This window comes from Varroa jacobsoni, unplaced genomic scaffold, assembly GCF_002532875.2.
Source record: "Varroa jacobsoni isolate VJ856 unplaced genomic scaffold, vjacob_1.0 scaffold_815, whole genome shotgun sequence".
Lineage (NCBI taxonomy): Eukaryota > Metazoa > Arthropoda > Arachnida > Mesostigmata > Varroidae > Varroa > Varroa jacobsoni.
The window spans coordinates 673,641-689,699 of NW_019213717.1; positions in this window are offsets into that span (position 1 = coordinate 673,641).

Here is a 16,059-nt window from a genome sequence, read left to right on the forward strand (position 1 = left end):
AAGGCGTCGATCGTAGCTGTGGTAGTGGGAATGGCAGTGATGGTTATTCAGGCGGTTACTAGTAGTCATTACCCCAGAGTAGAAGCAATAACAGCAGCAGTAACACAGAAGGCCACCAACATGACGCCATGAGTGCCCCAGAGCCTGGGACCTTAAACGAGCGACCACAGACTGACCCGAGCTTTTTCAGACGCCCATCCATCCTACCAGACGAGCTCCTAAAGTACGTTGCCCCAAGACCCTTTTGCATCAATCTCCAGCCCAACAGGAGTTACGTTAAACACTCTAACTGGAACGACTGGTTACTCACGAGTATCCCGCCAGCTAGACTGGGCATGTGTATGAGCGGTGTATGTGGGCATGTGTATGTAAGCATACGTGAGCTTCTCTTGGAAACTTTGTCTTCGATGGCCCGCAACTCGTGCTACGTGTCGAGAAAGAGGAAAGTCGAAATGAAGAGGAGAAGATTATCTTTGAAACGAAATGAAATCAATACTGGATAATGTCCGCGCTCGTAATTGTCTATTAGGTATGTCGACGTGATAGTGCGAGGTCCTGCGTATGTATGCACATACGTACTGATACTCAAACCTCATGTATATATATAATTTTTTTTTTTTATAGGTAATGAACATCGATTAATTCGATGTAGACTACAAGTAAATGTATACTAGAATTACTAACTTTAATAATACGGTTTGATTCGCTGAGGGATCAGACGACATCCAACGTGCGCTTATCCGTGCGATCAGCTTGAACACGGTTACGGATCAATTTTGCAAAGCTCGTCATGATACCGCACGTATCTGTTAAATGAACACATCACTATAAATTAAAATTTTCGTTAAGAAAATAGATGTTTTTCTGAACAATCTGCGTGTTTAGGTAATTTCATGATTTGTATTTTTTTAAATCAGAAATTTCAGAAACCCCCATTTTTCGGGAACGAATGTAGCGCTAAGCCGTTTTAAGTTATCCTAAACTTACGTTCCTTTAGTAATTTAGTTCCCTTTGGTATTACACCACTAAGCAAGCTTGAAACTACGATAGAGAACTGCTTGAATTCTCAGCAATGCTTCGATGATTAGTATGTAGCGCTGTTACATTTTAAGCAGAAGCATATGTAAGTTCTAAAAAAAAATTCTGCGAACTAATCCAGCCTGCAATTTGCTGATAATTATGGTTTCCGTCTTCGTCTATCGGGGGACTTGGATCGATGGCGCAACTCACTAATAAGTTGCTCTAGACGTAAGTTAACACGTATCGTTTAGCATTTGTCATCTTGAGGTAAGTATTCAATATAAACTTAGCTTGCAATTGTTTCACGCTAACTAGAGTTCCGAGTTAGCTTTTGTTGCTAGTTTCAAGCTAGCCTCCAAACCTCTTAATGGAAAACGTCCATTCGAAATCAGGAAGCTCTCAAAGCTTTTCGAAGTGATCATATTGGTGTTACACGGTATACGCCTACTTCCCACACAGATAAATGGCGCACACATATGCTTCTTTGCGACCAGTTATATACATACATATGTATATATATGTATGTATATAGCTGGTCGTATTATATATATATAATACTTAGAGTCGAAGCACCGCTGTTAGACCGTCGTTAAGCCTAACATGAAAAGTTGCAACAAGATGCCAATGCTCTCCAGAGGCCAATTCCGCCTTCCAATACTCCGTAATGTTCCCTGACCCGTAATGACCTGTGTCTTGCTACGTCCATCCGTTTGTGTTCTCGGTTTGTTCTACGCATGCGACAAGCGCACGCAGGACAGTATAGTGCCCATTGGCAGTACGTATTTGTTCGTGAGATCATTATTATTCTCTGAGGGGCAAAGCAGCAGCGATAGCAACATGAAAACCGGCGGCGGTAGCCGTGGGCTTTTTTGCCACCCGTTCTTTTACCAGAAGGAATAGGAATCTCAAATGGCTGACTGGCGTCGGGGGCAAAATGGTGGAGAGAAGTCATTTTGTTCCGCGCGTATTCTGCCGCCGCCGCCGCCGCCGCTGTCGCCGCCGCCGCGCATCATTGTCCTGTATCCGTCATCCGCCGTAACCATGAGTGGCTGTTGCCTCTGTGTCTGCCTATTTCGTGCGAATATTTTTCTGGCTAGTTCTATGGCTTCTGCCTGTGTCAGAATCGAATACGGCGCGGAGCGGGCTTCTCTCGGTAGTAGCGGCAGGGACGCCAGGTCAGACGGCGGGAGAACGGCGAATGCCGAACGCAAGTACAGAGAGCAATTATCGTCGTTTGCTGTTATCATCGTTGTAACCATCCATGCACTAGAAGCGAACAATCCTCTCTATCACTGGCTTCTCCCTTCGCTTGTCTTTAGAAGTCGGAGAAAAACAGACACATACATATACATATGTATGTATGTGTGTATATACATACACACGTGCAGACATACATAGATACACTGCACACAGTAAAAATTGTAGTCGTAGTGAGGTACAACTGCTGCGGCTATATGGAGAGAGATAAGCTGCTCGTACCTCGTACTGGCTGTCACTTTGTTTTACCTCGTTTCGCCTCTGTCCCATTGAAAAAGAATCGTTAAAATGGCAAGAATAGCACTTCTCTTCGACGGGTGAATTCGGTAACAACAGGAACAGCAGCAACGAAACAGAGAACAGGTGTGGTCGGTCGCTCGATAGTTACTAAGTCAACTGAGTGATATCGTCGAATAACGATGAGCCCATCGACTGGCCAGCAGCCTCGCCGCTAGTCATACCTTGCGTTGTAGCGTGATGATAGTTTGCTTATGAAGGTTCAGCGTTAGTTGCGAGGGCTCCAATCCACCAGCCACACCACGGGCGATCCTTCCGTTTAGCGCCACCAACGATGACGACAGAAAGGCCGTCTAAAACTCTAAATACCGCATGAAGATCACTTATAAACAACACTAATGTATTACGAGTGCTAACTCATGTCTTCTTTCACCATTGTTGATATGGGGCGTCTCGTAAGAACATCCGGGCGAAACATTTGGCCCTCTCATTTAGATGACTATGCATTGCATTCTATAAATGCGTAGATATATGTTTTTTTTATTGCTGTCACCGCCGCTCTACACGTAATTTGGGACCATGCACCTCAGTATGGAGTTGTCTAAATAACAAACGTAGTCAATTGTTAGGGATTTTATAACAAACAAAACGCATGATTGTTTCTTGTATGATTGGTCACAGATACAAGTATAATCTCTCAGATAGTTCTTGTAGCGTGTGTGAAGGCACTTTTTCTACCTTGCTTCTAAAAATGAGATCCGTCTTCCTAATATTATCGTGTCGCCTGCTTACCTCGGATGTCAGCCAACTTCAAGTACGTAATCGGTACGCTTCTAGGTTCTACGAAATACGTTCTGGACGCTATGTCATCCTAAAGTCATGGATCTTCAGCGCGGGCACAACAGAGTTGCTAACTGTCATTTCCCGTGGCTGAATCCAGCTTGAGTATCACGCTCTTGTTCTGCTATCTGAATAATTTTAATAGATCTTTTTTTATATCACGATGCATCACTGAAACGATAAAACATCAAAAAAATATATAATGGTGGATATCTACCCGTAACCTGCTAGAAGCAACCCAAATTCACGAGGACACTGTTAGAGTCTTTAACGCGAAGTTACTTGGAGGTAACTTAAAAGGTTGCATAGCCTGACTTTTGTTCGGGGATGACGATTCAACAAGGACCCCACCCTGTGAACGAGGTCAGTGAGCATTCATTCATTTATACCCTCTTACGTGCTCCATCATCTCCTCTGTTCGATTGTAAGTGAGTTTAACTTTCACATTGTATTTTCGCTTTACCGCCGCCGTCCCCTCTCTCTTATGGTCTTTGAGCTCGTCTTTGAAATTTCCAAATGGATCTCTACTTTTCTTCTTCGTAGTAGTCGTACTAGTTGCCTAGAGCATTTTGCACACACAGCGAATAGTATTTCCGAAATGCTCAAATCATCGGAGTAGGTCTCGTAGCTTGCAGTCATGCCGACCGATCTGTTCGCTGCAGGACTATCGAACAGCAGTAAAGCGGGAACTTGAAGGTTATGTATATGCGTGTACATATGCTCATTTACGAAAAAGCAGGCGAGCTTGAGCAGGCCAATGGATAATGCCAGCCAGGTATCCGCCTAAATTTCATCCTTGCGGTGGCATCATCACGGCTACAGAGCTGACGCCGCCGGCCAAAGAGTACTACTTAGTATTATCGACCGAAGCAGCATTGGTTGTAACTGTATCGCTCAGAGCGCGGAAACTATGTAAAGATACGGGTGGAATCCGACAATTTGGTTCATTTGGAACACACGAGCGTACATAGTCACTGAAAATAGAATAGAACGCTGAACCAGACATTGAGGTAGACAGACACACTCAGAGAAATGATGGATCTGAGCTGCTGGGCCAGCACACGGCTATCGTTCTCCGCTACTCATTCTTCTACTACACTTCACCGCCGGACCGATTTCCCGATGTCGGATTTTGCAACACTCCACACAGGCTCTCTCAAGAGAGCGTCAAATGAAGTGAACCCAAGTCAAGGACTCTAGCACAACGGAGGCCCAACCGCCTTAAAACAGCCGTCATACGGAGGTATGCATTTTAGCTGTCAGTACACTCCTACCTCCCCCCTCCCCTCACTCAATAGGTAAGGCTGGACGACCGAGTGGTCGGACGCTAGCTAGCGCGGGTTAGAATAGGTGTGTGTACATGCATGTGGCTGTCTGGATGTGCATTACTAAGCCCCTCTAAAGTTGTCCAGAGGTTGGGAGCAGGCTTGAAACTCTCCAGACGACTGAAAATGGGCGCTCAACAAATTTGACCTCGAACCCACCCACTCTCGTCACAGGTGGTCTATACGAGGTGGGCAGACGGCGCTTCGAGGAGAAGTTGGAGCTAAATAATAGCTCCTCACTAGCCAAACACAGGAGCCCCTTTTGGTTCCTACGAGATCAGAAAGAGGAACAGCCAACTGTATTCGCGAAAAGGGAATGGAAATTGCCGGGGAAATGGTAGGGGGTCATACGGGTTACCTCTATTCTTCTTCTCCGGTGAAAACTTTCGCTTAGCTTCCCTATTACAGATTTTGATGTTTTTACTCACGGAAATCTCAGATATTCCTAGTGCTGAAAAATATTGTCTCAAGAGGCAGGGCGAGCTGTACGTATATATATATATATACATATATATATATATATATATATATAAGACGATTCAATTTGGCTTTCGATGGACTACCGAGTGCTATCTCTATTAATGATAGTCACATCAGCAGAGATAGTAAATAGAAAGTGAAGATAAAAATTACTGTTAAAAATTTGTTTCGAATTTTTTTTCGAAATTCGAAGAATAAAAGAGTACTTTCTTTATGTAAAAATCTATAGCCGTATTTAATTCAGAAAATGAATAGGACACGCTAGAATCGTTGTAGCAAAATAGTTACAAATAGTACATATATAACGATACCTGTTGAGTAAAAAAGTTTTGTTTCATTAGAAATACCACAGTTATCTATTTATACAGTAAAATATTCGCACTTGGACAGAAGAAACTTCCACTGATTGAGGGATGGGGCGATGTTGGTCAGTCACTTTTGCGGTTACTGTTATCTCGTCCCGTCTCGGTTTTGTGTCAAAACAGAGGTCGTAATCGCTTGAAGTGGCGGATATGGTGATTGTACGTATGTCGATTGACTGACCACGACCGTATCGATAAATCTGTGTTCACCCACACGCATGACTAGATTCGATTTATTCAGGGTCGGGCATATACCGAACCCCACACGGGGGAGATCGTACTGCCATGCTTTTGATTGTGGAAGCGACCGCGATAGGTTAAAGTGACACTATTTCCGCCGGTGCTGATGCCTTTGCTCGAGCGCGTACGTGTTCACTACGATAGCACTGCTCTAAGCGGCCGGCCAAACATATAAAGTAGTCTTTTAGGCAACGCCGATCTATCCCGTTAAGTTAGATCGTGTTCTATGCATATCATTTCCTCGATTGCTGGCGTTAGCCGCGGCCGCCCCCACGCCTTCGGCATGAGAGTGATTCTGTCTAGCTGCCTCCCTCCCTCCCTTTCTGCCGACTTGCCTGGCAATGCATGTCTGTGTGTCTTTCCTGCTCGTCGTTCTTTTAGGTCCTAGCACGGTTTTAGCCTGCTTTAGTCCGAGCCTTCCTCTCTTTGTCGCTTTTTTCCTCTCTATTTCACGTGATCTCGTTGTTTTCCCAGTATGAGTTTGCCTTGATCGGCCGCTCGGCGGCTACGACTCCTCCATGAACGATATCTACACACCTCACACTACGGAACCGCGGACCGCTACGGCCGTGGAGTTCTTTTCTTTGTTGTGTAATTTTTACCGCGACCGACGATCGATAAGAGATGATGGAGCACCGAACGGCCCCTCAGGCTCTGAGACAGACCCAGATTCCGAAGTCACAGTAAAATCTTTTTCTTTCTCTCGTACTGCTGAACGAACGGAGATCATGACTTGAAGAGCAAACGCTATCACAACCAATATTCAGCCAACTTCAAGGTTGGCTTCAGTCTCCAGCCGGAGGATCGTATATATAGATGCTAGAAGCAGTTGTACAATATAAAAGCAGGTAGCAGCGGGACCCGGTGTGAGTTTTGCGTGATGGCAGCTTTGAACTAAGAAGCACGAAAGTATTTCATGCCATCACCCGCTGCGAATTGCGACGCAATTCAAATCAAACCGGGCCAATGTACATATATATACACGTCAGGGTTCATGGCTAAGTATAGTCTCATTTGCTTACGTAGCACTAGAATAACTCTTAGAAATAGCGTATACTCTTAACATCCGAAAACGACTACTTTTATCAAGAACATACACAGTAGAAACCCATCGAGCGTCTCCAGTCTGTCACCTAACAGACTCAACAACAGTCAGATTTTAAAAATAATGGGTATATTATTGTTTTTCCGTAATTTTTAAGAGGCGCTCATCTTGAAGCGAATACGTAACCTGTTTTTCTCTTTCGTGTATTCTAGCTGCCATTTCCGTCTGCATTTCGTTGCATGCATCGTATTAGGTCGGAGGGAACGAAGTTGTATGTTGTTGTTCCCTACCTTCTCGCTCCTAGTGCGTACAATTCACAATACAGATGAGTTCCGTGCTCGAGATTCCCGCCTGCCACATCCGTGTTGCCGTTGGTCGACACGGAACATTTTGGTCTTGATTTCCCGCCCCATTCTCAATGGCGGCGCCATTCCGTGTCCGTGCTGCTGCTGCTGCTGCTGCTGCTGAGTTCTCTGCCAACCCTCCGCCCACCAGTAGGATTCGCAGACATCACTCACTCACTCACTCTCGTAGGTTTCGCCCTCGCGTTCCTTCCTCAAGCCGCAAAGCTTTTCAGATCCTTTCTCCTACAGCGGTCTACGGCTTCTTTCCCTGGTTCCTTCTCGCTATATCCCAAACCGCTGGCCACGATGCTACTTGCAGGATTGTCTGTACAGTGGCTCCTACGCTCTTACACTTCTGCACTCCTAACTGCTTGTCTAAGGTGCAGCAACCGATCGGTTTTCTGCTGAGAAACAGCATATCGCTAATCACGTGGATTCATTGGGAAGCGTCTGCCTATAGGAAAAACAAGGTGCGACAAAGGGAAGACTATCTCACTAGATATATTTGCCTGTCATTCTTTTCTTTTGCCGGCAGGATTTCGCTCGTTGCGTTTCCCAGAAAGTGAGTCCTTCATGGCAGAGCTGCTCAGAAAAGCGATGGCATCGACGTGCCTGAACGTAGTTTGTGGCCACTGCTGCAGCTGCTGCTGCTGCTGCTGCCACCGCCGCTGACGCCGTCGCCCTAGTTGACTGATATTTTCCAGTCCTTTCCCTTATCAAAAGGAGTACTCCTCTTTCGTAACCGTTTCGTCTGTGCTTGCCTGACTTGTTCGTTTCTCGACGTCCGCCATATTCGTCTTCCATCCATCGGCATTACGGCTATCGCCGTCACGCTGCACTACGCCTCCTCACTCAGTCGACCTGGCCATATTTCCTCCTCCCTCCCTCTTCTTGTTCTCCTCCTCACCGTTTTCCCTGGCGGCTGTTGATTACTTTGCCCTATTCTGGGAGTTGCCCTTCCTCTTTTCGTCTTTTTCTTATAGAGCGGAGGTGTTTCTGTTCTGAGCGTCTTCAGTCGTTTCCCCCTTCTTCTCCGAAGGCGCTGGAGCAGAAGAAAGGGAGTGAAGTCCTCCTGATCCCTTCCCTTCGGCGCCATTCGCATGCTGTCCGCCGTTCAGCGTCGTACAGTGATGCCTCCGGCCGGCGCCTTGCCTACAGCTAAATATCACTCGTTCATATTTCTTCTATTCGACCCCTTCTCTCATCGAGCCCCTTTCACTATGACTGCCGCCACTGTCGTTACAGTTATCATGACGACGAAGCGGCGCGCAAATCGTTTCGAGCGGCGACGGCGGGAGCAAGGGGAGCGCGTCACACCACAAACGGACGGCACCAATCTTATTGCATTCTCCGTGGCGCTTGCTTTGCCCCCTCTCTCCCGGCTCGGTCTTCGGATTCGTTTCAGATGAGTCAGGTGGGATAGAGCTGAGCACGCTGTTCGTTGGGGGGTATGTGCCACGCTGGGTGGGCTCGTGCGTGCGTACCAGCGAATGCATAGCGGATGGGCGTATACGTGTCGTCTGTATACGTATAAGCTTGAATGCAACTGTCAGCCTTCTGTTAGCGGCAACGACACAGGCTGGTTACGCGACGGTGTTGATGACGGTAGCGGCAACAGTGGTGGCGGTGGCGGTGGCGGTGACGGCGGCGGCGGCGGCGGCGACCTGAGGTAGTGAGGCGGGCTTTGCGCAGTCTGCGAGCCAATGACAAGTCAGTCGGTGAAGCAGAACACAATAATGATAACACAAGTGAACATGAATGGGAACCATTCTACTCGTATCCTTCAGCTGTGCATAATACTAACCAACCACGGAAACAACACGAAAATCGTCCATCGTGTTTCGTTAGACTGCGTGTACGCGCAGATAAACACCTGAGGCTATTGTCGCTTATTGCCGTCGTTGTCGTCTTCTCTGCTAATGATCCATGGACAAATCGCTCAAGTACAATGAATAATCACGTTTATACGCCCAATTATATATTCGATCCCCGATAGTAATAATGGCACGGTACACGTTCTACAGATTATTATAGCGTGTGAGATCAAACGTGCAGGATCAGAAGTACGAGAAAGATATTTAGCATCCTATAACAACTATACCTGCCATAGTGGCGCGAAGCCAACTTCAACTTTCATCTGTAGCTTAGTGAGTGGCACATGGAAGTTGGTTGTGATGGGGTTACATTGTTGTCTTCACATAGCAGTTTTCAAAGTACGGCTAAAACGAATTGGGTCCGTTCTTGCGGACTTAATGAATAAAGTTAAACAAATGTAATTGTCTATCTATAAACTACGAGATATGATTTTTGTCACATATCAGACGCACGATGAGCTACTGCCGATGTTCTTCATCTTATATCGTAACACAATGGCAATTTTCAGCTAACTATCACATTTGTATTGGGGGGCAATGGGGTATGAGTCGGCGATTATGACACGAGATCATATCGGATCAATTTCAGAGGTTGTGCCAGATAAGATTAAGCATCGACGTGCAAGTTCTATTGGGTTGTTAAAGTTGCTAGCCAGAGTAAAACAGCGGAATACTGATGCAAACGTACTATCTGCTATACAAAGTGCAGGTTTTTCCATACATTATAGGATAACATGGCTTGACGATAGCTATATTTCACGCATTTCTGTTGATCAAATAGTTAATGACTCTAATTATCTTAATCGTCCTAAATAATATGAATATGTTATGTGTAGCCGATATGGCCGTCTTCTGCCACATGCTCTTGATTTCCGGACCGGACGAAACTGCACACCTAGCAATAGGAATCAGAACGGTTCGAATACTTATCGTTACTTATACGACACATATTATACAACATGTGTGAGTAAAAAAAGTTTATGGCTTATCATAGAGAAATGTATCTGTTACGTAATTTTTCAGGTCCTTAAGTACAGTTCAATTCCGTGTGGTTCGAACACATCATGGAGAGCCGTTGCTGTACAAATCGTACCCGAATATACAAACTAAGTTATCGTCTACCTCTATCGATTTTTAGCTTATGCGAGCTCGTTGACTGCTGCAACGGGAAAGATGCTTTCTTAAAGATCAAAGCTATTTTCGCGTATTTCACAAATTTTCTATACCTTAGCCAAAAACATTTCATCGTTAAAAGCTTGCCAGTCGTTTCTGGCATGTTAATAAACTAATTCCTTAAGTGTAATATATTTTAAATGCTTAATTTTGTTATATAATTTCACTCAGTAGTTTACGGTTGTTATCGCTATTGTCACTTATTTACCTTATTGTTTATATTTTTTAACCCGTTCGGCTTCAGCTATTGTGCGAACAAGTTTTCGGAATCACTTTTTCGGCGTAGCGCCCATTAAAGGGTCCTGCTGGACCGATGAATTGGGTCTTGCTAGACTGCTCCCACTTTCTCCAGCAGACCCATAAAACGGCGTCGTAAACATATCCCATGTTCGCCGTTTGTTAACGCTAAAATTTCAGCCAGCGACTGCCACATGCTTATGACTAAGACGTAAGCGTACTTGAAGATATACGGATTAGACACCCAAGTGACGCCCTTGATGATCTCTGTACTAAAAGATTTCAACTTTTTCAACTTGACGTCCGATATTGCCCCTAAACATCGCTTCGAACGATCGGATCCCAGAATAGCCGGGCGCCAACGCCTGACTTCTAGGCCAGATCACCTCATGTGTCCCTAAGTTTACGAGGCAAACGCGTCACCACTGAACAATTACGGGAACTGCATTACCATTACCACTAGTGCATTTGGACCAGCCTACGTTGCTGCTTCTGCTAACGTTGCCATTTACCAGAATGCTGACACTGTGTTCGTCGCCGAAAGCGGCCGGGTGACCGATGACCTCCGTTCTACTCAGCCCGGTGGGCGGTAGCTTATGTAATGCTCACGGCTGCCGCTGTTTTGCTTTGCTTCTCTTCCCTGACTCTTGCTCCGATCGGCTCTCTATTGATTTTCTCCAGCTTTCCCGTCGCTTCTCTGCCTAGCTTCTTTTTACTCACAGACCCCCTGTCGCTGCCCGGATCGCTCTGAAAGCCCGGCCAGGGATAGTCAAGGAACGCAAACCGACCGACCTGTCGAGACCAGCCACTGTTCAACAGCCTCGAAACAGCGGCGATACCAGAAGTAGCAGAAGCAGCAGCACCAACGCTACCGTCGAAGCATTCACTCTGTCCTCACATCAGCGTCGCCGCCCCCCACGACGGGGACTAGGTCATACTGACTAGTGATGACCAAGTATTAGCGGCTGTTGGATTGTTCGACCACCAAGCACAAATTTACAACTTCCGAAGGGCATTCATTCACTCAGCACAGTAGCTGGCCAGAAATCTCGAGGGTAAGGCAGACTTGATGTATCCATACATGCTTATTTAAAGACACGTGAATGCATGTGTTGTGTGTGTGTGTGGGTTACTCGTACGTGATACTCGCTTTTTAACTGGTGGCCCATTGGAACGTTCGTTCGACTTGACTCATGGCACGCGTTCACACTGTCGATAGCTATGTTGCTACGTGGGCGACGTCTAAGAGAGGTGAATAGGGGTGCCGAACTATTCTAAGTTATGGTGCTTTAACTTATTAAATCACTGAAATTTAGATGACGTTTACTGCCACTTCAATGAACTTACAAAAGAACATCGTAAGAATATTTAAGTGAATCTGCGTTTATTCACAGAGTCTCTGGCTGTTTTACACTTTGTAGAATCCACCCGACGATCCGATCTCGACAAGCTGAGCGGCATAGCTATGCTGCTGTTGGTAGTGATGGCTAAATTCTGTAGTTCGCCATTTCAATCCTCTAAACGTTGCTTGTGCTTATTTTCACGTCCGCGAAGGTTTCATTGAGGAAACTGGCAGCCCAGCGGGTGGTGACTACAATTCATTAAGGAACAACGCAGTCGCTACGCTAGTCAAACCAAAATGGAGCCAAGGAAAGAGTCATTGACACCCCTTCAATGCTTGTGTCTTATACAAGTGGTGGGATCTGACGGCTTGTGACAAGTGGCTTGATGAACTAGAGAAAAATTAGGCTAGTTCGAATTTTTATAGAAACAAATCGGGAAGTAACTCGTCTACTGTGGGTGAAACAAGGCGTTGACAAGTATGTCACAAATCGTTCTCCTTATAATTAACCTTTGGGGCGCGTTGATTTGGCTCAAATGTAGGGCAAATGATAAGAAATGATCTTAGAAGTAGAACAATGTAACCTTGAATGAGAATGTTTAAGCTGTTTGTGACTGTGTAAAACTGTGAATCTTAGCAACTTGTTTTGTCGTTCCACGTTTTGCCAAAATTTGCGATAAAGCTTATTACTAGCATTCCATAGAGGATGTTTACTTCGAATTTTGACAATTTTCATAATGTTGTGCGGTAGTAAAGTCAAACATAGTTTGTCAACTGTTTGTTGTCTTATACCGCTGCTCAACCACCCATATTGTCATAACTGACCCCCTACATTTGGCGCAATAATTTACCTACATCAAAATACTATCCTCTGGAAAGTCTCGTCAGATCCTTTGACCTCGTCCTTATATTCTGGGTTCTGTACAATGATGAACCAAAAAATGGAACGCAAATGTGTGTGCGCGGCATATCTCCGTATGTATCATAGTGTAAAGCGTAGATGAATCATGAAAAGCTAGTTTTAGACTTGGGATCCTCGCAGGTACATAAAACACTTTAAAACGCTCTCATTTTCTGTCTCAGATAAATATTCGTGTCATTTCAGTCTTTTTTATAGCACTGGAGATGACTGAAATTTTTAAAGGATTTCCTATTTTTTAATTTAAAAAAAAAAGACACTGACTGGTTACTTTACTTGAATATTAAAATTTATAAAACGATAACTTCGAGCAATTTTTCCTAATTTATATGATTTTAATTAAGATAAATTAAGAGAGATCCGTATAATAGCCAACTGAACAAATGGTTCATGTTTTGGAAGTTGAAAGAAAATCGTAACGTTAAGGAAGTAGTTTGTTTTGTCGCGCGTATTGCCTATTCTTAGCGTAGAGTAAACAGCCTGTCGGCAGCTGGATTGGTTGGCTACAACTCTGACCGCTGATCCATAGCTATACCGGGTAAAGCAATCCTTGTTGCTGCCACTGCCGCTGTTGTTAGCAACGCTGGCCTGTAATATGGCCACGGGAAACAGAATCAAAGCAAGCGACAAGGAAAATCGCTCAGGACTCTATGGGCGAACGAGAGCAGATCTGTAAGGGTGTGATGTTACCCACTTCGTAAATATGCCTCGTGGTCAAAAGCCTCATTCTCATCAGAACCACTTACCCATCCAGTGCGAAGCGACCAAGTAGCCAAGCACTCGAACTTCCTTAGTGACTTCCTAGTTATATAAGTGACTCGATATTTTCGTCCTATAGCTACTACTGGTTATGGTGGTTAGCTTTTATATGGGTGTATGTACACGATTGTATAAACGACTCGGCTACATCGTGCACCACGAGATGTTGACTGCTACGCGGGATACCAAGGTACCTCCTATTGTGTAAAAGGAAGGCTAGCTGGTGGCCTCATTGTTGGACTTCGTCATTCTCCCCGATGTGATTCCTTGAAGGTAGGGACTTCGGGTGTGAATCCTTGACTAGCAACTAACCATGGCATCCTTTGCAACGAACACAGTAATACGGCGACTAACACGTGCGGAAACATGCCCACTCATCTTGCTGGAGCTCTGCGCAGACTAAAGTAGCGCAGGTCCCGGCATAGCTGTGCCTACGTGGACTATATTCTCTAGATATATTAGTACAAAAAACATAACGAGATCAAGACGATAGCGTGACAAGGCATCCCGAACCGAAAAAACGTATGCTGAGATTTGTCTGGCTCGTGGGATGACATATCAGAGACGTGGTAAAAAGTGAGCTCGTGTGGGTCAGCAATAATAGTGCTTACTTTTTATTGGACACAAACCACTGAGAAGATGCCGTATTATTCGATGTGATTGAATTGTATCGGTAATAAATAACGGAAAAGTCTAGGCGGACAAACAGAAGATCTTTACATGCGTCCAGAATCCGCTAAGTACGTTGCAGTAGACATCGTTTCTTAGATTGCGTAGATGACCCGTGTACAGAAGTTCAAAATGTCTAACGATTCAAATTTTTATTAAAATACTAGCTGTTCGTGATTGTGTCGGGCGAGCGTGTGCGTTGCTACTACAAGCGTTCAAAGTTTGTTCCAGACATAAATGCAATGGAGGATTGAAGACATTGTAGTACGCCACACTCATGTATGTGTATCCTACTAATTTGTAGTATGTGCTATGTTTAATTCCCCGAATAACGGATTCATATCGGATGGTGGATTGGAATAATGGATGATAATTCATATCGTATCCATTCTTACTGAGCCAATGAAGCTAATTAAACAGCTCCCAGATAACAACGCTATTGCCTCGAACGAATCTTAACTGTTTTTCCCGCTGAGGTAGAATCGTTGGCTTTCTACTGATGCTTGCTATCGTCATGCAGACATACACTATACACTTCTATACGCCCGTATATAAGCGATATTTATAAGACCCTGTGCGCTTTTTAGCGATAGTGGTAAAACTTCCAGAACAATAGCTCTAGCTTATGGGATAGATGTGCTTCTTAGAATCTCCAGCCCAGCGCTATTTACAGGAAGTTTAAGGAAGTTACAGGACGTACAGGAGCAGCTTCGAGCTCACTGAAGTTTTCCGCAGGATCGTGCTCCGTACGACCTTGGCTTTGTTTCCTTGTGCTGCCCACACGGCTTTCCGAAGGAATGCACCTGCTACGGATTCCTCCGGCTCGCTCCGATATATCGTTCACGTCCCATCTGTAGCGACGCAAACACTATTCAACAGTCAGTTTGATAGCCAGCGATAAGTTAAATGTGTTCTGTCTTTCTGACGAACTGGGATCAAGTTCCGAATCATGAAGCGCATGACTTTACGCATGAACATTTCTGCTTCACGCATGCGTTTCCTGGACGCCTCGGATCGCGACTCCCTACACGAAAAGCCAAACGGCGTCCATCGTAGTGGTTTGATTTGAAGTGGGGCATATCGCTTAGAACGCTTGAAGGGATCAGAGTTCTTTTTGGGCCAGCCTTCTCGCGCCTCTTGATTCGGTGGTTCCGAAAACATTCACTGACTGGATCGCTCCCCCGAAGCTACTAGTCTTTTCTCACCATCCGCCGCACCTAGGTATGCTGTTAGCCTACTGCAATAAACTGTAGGCGCTCAACTTCATCATGCCCACATGCTCGAACGACTTCAACAGCATCAACAACAAAATCAACATAGGCATGCCGCATGTCATTCATATATATATATATATATATACATATAAGCGGTGGCGGCGTTCTGTGCATTGCTGCGAATGTACGAAATTGTCTCATCGTAAATAACCACAACAATAACACGAGCATTACTGATTCGTGTAAGAGGGAGAATGAGAGGCTCTCGAAAATTTGCCGGCATATTGAAACCAAACGATTCGATAAACCAGTAAGTTCAATCAGACGATGGACATAGCAATCGAGGTACGAGTCTAACGATATACGCAACTGTTCAGGCTCCCATCACTTTGTTAAGATTATGATGCTACCGTTCCTATACTCGGCCGTACATGAAAACTCGCTCGCCCCGGATCCGTTCCGACCGATCCCGTACGATCATACATATGGACCCTATTGACACATACCAGAAATACGCAGGTGTTTTGATACAGCCGAGGTATTTCCATTGCAGCTCGTCTCCAACTACGTGAAGCAATAAACGAATAGCTATAAATTCATCGAAAGCGATCAGAGACATCTGATCTACGAGCTTTCCAATATTAATAATCTAACCACATACGTTGGCGGGAATAGATCGGGTCTAGAATAGAAGTTGCGCGGTCATATTGACTGACGGCAGG